We start from the raw sequence: 6,000 nt of genomic DNA on the forward strand, positions 1-6,000 counted from the left end.
ACGGTGACATCTTCTCCATTCCTTAATCAACATTCTCCTGACTCTTATTCTTTAATTCCTGTTAGTGAGATTGATTTTATTATACCAGACGATTTTGAGTTTCATGACAGGAATAAGTTAAGAGTTGTGATGGCAAAATATCTCGAACCAGTAATACTCGTGATGGAGGAGTAAGTGAAGAATTAATATTTTTGTTTACTTGTTTGGTGCCATCTACTAGTCCATGGAAGACCGTACCTCGCGTGTTCAATGGTTACTTTATTTACGAGGGATATCAGGACTATATAGAAGATGAAACATTGAAACGAGTTACATGGTTTTATCCTCCGTGAATAAACATGGCAATGTCTAGCCAAAAACATTAAAGAAAGACACTTATTGGGAGGCAACCCAATCCATTTTTTTTAGTTATTTGTTAATTTGTTCTTTTATTATTGTTTATTATTTATTATGTGTTTCAATATGTTTCTCTTAGATTTTTCATATTTGGTGGCTAAAATTTTCGTTGTTGATGATTAGCAGGTATCCTACCAGTTAGGCGTGCCAACGCCAATTAGGCACACCTAAGGAAGGCAGTTTTCGTCTGCGGGCAGAAGACTTTTTAATAGTTAGACGTGCCTACGCCAAGTGGTCCTGCCTAAGGCATGAAATTTTTATCATTTTAGCAGAAAACTCAGCATTAGTTAGGCGTGCCCAAATCATGTGGTCACGCTTAAGAAACTTAATTTTCGAGGGTTGGTCAGAAGATTCGAGAGCAGTTAGACGTGCCCACGTCTAAGCAGCGGTTCAAAAAAAAAAATCCGACGGTGCCCTATTCTTTTTCTCTTTTTCTTTTTCTTTCTCTTCTCCCTCCCCTTTTCTTCCTTTCCTGTTGCTACTGCTATCTCTCCCTCTCTCCGCAGATGTAAGCGGCTACCAATCACCACTCGCATGCCATCGCCGTTGTTTGTGCAGTTTCTACTCGTCACCATCGCTACCATACCATGCCGCCGCCGCTAGCCACCACCCATGGCCATCTCCACTTCCGCTATCTGTTTGTATCTCCGATTTTGGTTTGGGGGCAATGAGGGTCTGCCATATTGGTTTCACACAACTATTTTCACCTATGTCATAGCTACTCGAGATCCTCCATTACGTGCTCAGGGAAGTTTCGTTGTTCCTTTTGTTTCGTATTCTATTTTTTATCTCTTACATTGGGGATAATATAAGATTTAAGTGTGGGGGGTAGCATATTGATAATATATTGAAAAAGTGCAAGTGTAGGTATTTTGTTGGAATTTTTTGTTTGACTTTATCAAATTTTGTCCAATTTTTGCCTATCTTTATGTATATTTGTGATTGTTCCTGATAAACGATGGTTTGATATCTCAAATTTTTCTATTGCTAAGATTTTACACTCTAAAGTGTTAAGTATGACATGGTTAAGTTTACGGGTATTTCTTTGGTGAATATTTGAGATTTTGTGACTTTTACACTTTTTGGTTAACTTTTCTAAATATTGTAAATATTTGTCTAGCATTTTTTGTGTAAATTGGTTTAACTATTAATCTTAGTTCTCCATATTTAAGAAATGAAGCGGACTTGTGTGATTTTTAATTTTAATTTTGTATTTATTTATGAATAGTATTCGATTATACTCTGCTAGTATCGTTACCTAGTAACCGGAGGTCTTCACCACAAGTGTTGATTTTTGCGTCAAAAAGTGATGATAGCTATAAGTATGTGGTTTTTAAGCGATGAGGGCTGAGTAATTGGGCTCTTTCATTTGACAAATGTCGGAGTTCGCATCAAAACGCTTAAATGGCTAAAGATTAAGCATTCCCCCTGAAAAAAACAATCAAGTGTAGGGATATTTTAGAAAACAAAAAAGTATATGCTAATGGTGAAAAATGTGGAAGTGTTTGAATGAATTGTTAGCCCGCTGATCCATGAATTTTAATGTTGAGATTTTGCTTAATAGTCGAGCTATTTGCTTATGGATGCTAGTTGAATATTGTATATTCTTAGATTAGTTAGTCATAAATTGAAAGATTTTTTGATCTTGAAAGCTAACTGGAGAGCTTTTTTTTTTTGAAAATTGCCACTAATATTTGACATATGTTTTAATTGTATCTTGGTAATAAAAGATTTAAATAATAGCCATTGTTTAAACTTGATTGTTTGATTTGTTGTTTCTCATGCTTGAGTACAAGCATGGTTTAGGTGTGGGGGAAATTGATAGATTACATTTTTATCATTAATTTTATGATTGTTTTCCTCCTTTATACTACCAAATATTGTATTAATTGATTGATTCAACTTATATTTGGTATTTTATGCCAATTGCTAGAAGGTGGCGCAAAAAAATAATAAAAGAGGTGATTTTTCAAGAGTTTTCCAATTCAAGATGAAATCTACATGGAGTATTGGATGAAAATTAGGAAACTACCACTTTTTATTAGATATTTTATTAGGGAACAATTAGCATTAGTTGGAGAAGTTTCCTTTTTCAATTTGAATTATATTTTTGGTTGGCCAATGGACGGCCGAAGTAGTAGACTTCAATTAGAAAACAAAGAGGAAGAAAAGGCTAGAATCCCACGCGATTACTACTTTGGAGGGAATAAGAAAAAGGAGACGGCCACTGGTCTCTTCTTTAGTTAGTCTTTAGAGAAAAACCAAAAGTTAGTGATAGGTTGCAATTTTGTCATTTATTTTATTATTAATTTCCCCTATTACCTGACTTGATATGGATTAATCATTAGATTCTACTCACTTTTCGTAATTTGCATTTATTTCAGGAAGTAGAACGAAAATACCATAACCAATGCCAATTTGACAGTCATCAGAAAAGAGTTCAAGTAGCAGGCATCTAGGGGTATTTTTGGAATATCAAGACATGACCCTCTCTAGTAATTTGCGGAAGACAGCATAAAAGAGGAAGAAGGAACGCAGGGCTGGGCGTTCTTTCCCTTGGGGGCTAGAGCCGCCGCACAGAGTCAGGCATTAGAATAGGCATTAGATAGGAATTAGGGGAGTAGAGGATTTGTCCTCCTGGAGCTTTTGTTCTTTGACTTTTCTTGTTAGCTTAGGAGTAGCTTTAATTCTTACGCATGTCAGGGTCAAAAGGGAAGAATTTTGACTCTTCCTTTCTTGCTTTCGTAGTAGCTTTCCTCCCTTGGTCAAGGACGATGGCCACGGCTTTCTCTTCAATTTTGCGTGGGATTTGTTCACCAAGAATGAACTAATTTTCTTTTTCTAGTCAAGAAACAATGGATGCTTTGGATCGTCTAAAATTGTGAGATCGATTTAATTTTACATTTCCTTTTATTTATTGGCATTCGCATATTCCTTGATTGCAGTACTTAGGATTATTTAATTAATTGATTGTCTTAGATCTGGATAATTAGTTAATTTGATAATCTATTGTCAATTGGGACGTTAAATCCGTAATTGTTTAATTGTCTCAAAATAGTGATAACTGGCATGATTGGATTTGTGTCAGGGGAATACGCGGGCTAACCTAAAATAACCCTGGTAGTGTGTTATTTGGTTAGATTAGGCCTCCTCTAATACGTAAGGCAATTGGGGAATTAAATCTTACGGGCGTACCTAAGATTATTTCTCAATTAGAGTAGTGATTAATGGGCGTACCTTAATCACCGATACAGTAAGGAGGGGTTGACGGTCATCGCTTGTTTGGCAGTTATAACCTATTTATTAGTAAATAATTGGAATCGCCTTTGTTTCAATGATCAATTAGGTGAACTATGGCTGAAGTTATTTCTTGGCTAGATCCTTAGTTATCACCCATTTGATTTTAGTAAATTGTTATTTAATTTCTAGTTGGCTATTTTATTTTTATTATTTTACTTTTAGTTGAATTGCTTAAATTGTCGCCCCTGATATAAAAACTGTGACGCCCCCACTTCTCCCAAGGGCGAACCCAAGGGTATCCGCGGAACGCCTGCCTAGCTCTCGCCAGGACTCGAGACAAATCAATTCAAACTTAACAATATATAACAATTTATACCAGTCTAATAAGGAAAAATCGCTTCCATAAACGAATATCCAAGTCTTGTACCACGTGTTCAAAATACATCCGTTATCCAATTCTTACGTCAGGATCCAAAAGATACATCAATTCCCAAATATATACAATAGCCAAAATGTCTAGTCAATTACAATTGAAACCCTAATACAAAAGTACATCCAAAGGGTTCCAACGAGTTTCACTCCATCCATTCCTGTTAAGGAAAACAAATCTATGGGGTGAGCGAAACGCTCGTGAGGCCAAGAAAACACACATGCAAGCACGTTGTCCAAATAACAATCCCAATATTCAAGTAATTTACAATTCGAGCGAGAAAAATAAACAGAAACAATTCAAGGATATAGGAGCTCTCAGGAGCTATTTTCCTCTTGCTTCGCCACGGCTCGATCCGATACCCCCTCGTGATGACACTCCGTTATCCTGGTGGGTATTTTATCCGTAGAAACTTCACTTATTACTTCCTCCGACCAACATTCCACCCTCTCGGATCCGAAACCAAACACGCACGAAAAAGGCGATACTCGTCGAGTATGCCACACGAGATCTCAAGAGATCAAGTTTTGATTTTTGAACACGCACGGAAAGGGCGATACTCCACGAGTATGCCGAACAAGATCTCAAAAGATCAAGTTGTGTTTTGTTACTCTCTTGGTTTATCAAACTTCTCGACCAAGCCCATGCCGGCTCGAGTTGTAAGATTGGTTAAGAGAATTGGGCGTCCCCATAAGTCGAGGAGGTTCACTCCACCCGACAACAAGACACGCACGACATACACGACATGCATGGCAACACGACACGCACACGAAAACGGGTATATTTTAGTCGACGAGATTCACTCAATCGACTTTGAAAACCAAGTTAATACAAGTAAAGTTCAAGTAAAGGAGAGCGAGTGCGATAAAGTACACACTCGTCTCATCAAGTGATATTCACGTATATAAGCAGGTAAATCAAGTAAACACGACAAGTCAGGCACTTGACACTCACCAATTCAAAAGTAATTGAGCGAGAAAATCTTTAGTTGTCCCCTCCGGGATTCTTTTCAAGACTCGCTTGAGCACCTGAAGCAATTAACAAGTATTTTTCACTCACAATCACGTATTAATCAAGAAAGGAGTTACGCTTATTTGGACTAGTCAATACCTCAAACCAAGAACCTTAGCCACTCAAAATAAAGGTTCAAAAGTGAGGTTTTATTAACACAAGAAAAACTGATTTCCTTCATGAAATCAAGATTAAAGCGATCAATTATCATCAAGAAGGAGTAACAAGTTTTCAAATTTTCATTTTCTAAGAAATCAGCAAATTTCAGCTTTGCGCGTCAAATTTAGAAATATCAGATCTTGCACTCAGTAGGTCCAAAATTATAAAACTTGGTACCGTTGGAAACCTCTTAGAAAGTACTAAAAGTTCTTAAAAGACACTTTTCCATGAATCTAAGTGGAAGGTATTCAAAAATGAGCTTGAAGGTACAGGTTCGGCGTACAAGGCAGAATTAAGTTGGATTTTGGCCAACTTTGGAAATTCGGCACGATTCACATGTTGCAAACCGGCCTCTGAAATTTACAGCTCAATTAGTGTTACAAGTGAGGTTTATAACAAAACAAGCGGATCAAGAATCGGAGTTTCGAGTACCGAGATACGGTAGCTCAAAGTTGAGGAAGATTCAAGACTGAAGAAGAATTTCCAGTTTTGAACCTCCAACACTAGCAATTTAATTCGGTATCGAAACGAACTTGAATTCATGCCAAAATTGGCAGTATTTTACTCCTATATGCAAGGTATTCCTCTATCAAATTTCAGGGAAAAATACCCTCGGGAAGGTAGTTAATTAGTCAACCAAAGTTCAGGAAAAATTCTAAGGCAATCTGCCTTGTGACTTTCATTTCACAATTTCAAATCGTTTAACCAAGAAAACTATCCGAACATGGTTCATTTGTGAAACAAAGGTCTAAGACACATCCATG

Source organism: Coffea arabica, chromosome 8e (genome assembly GCF_036785885.1).
Source record: "Coffea arabica cultivar ET-39 chromosome 8e, Coffea Arabica ET-39 HiFi, whole genome shotgun sequence".
Classification (NCBI taxonomy): Eukaryota; Viridiplantae; Streptophyta; class Magnoliopsida; order Gentianales; family Rubiaceae; genus Coffea; species Coffea arabica.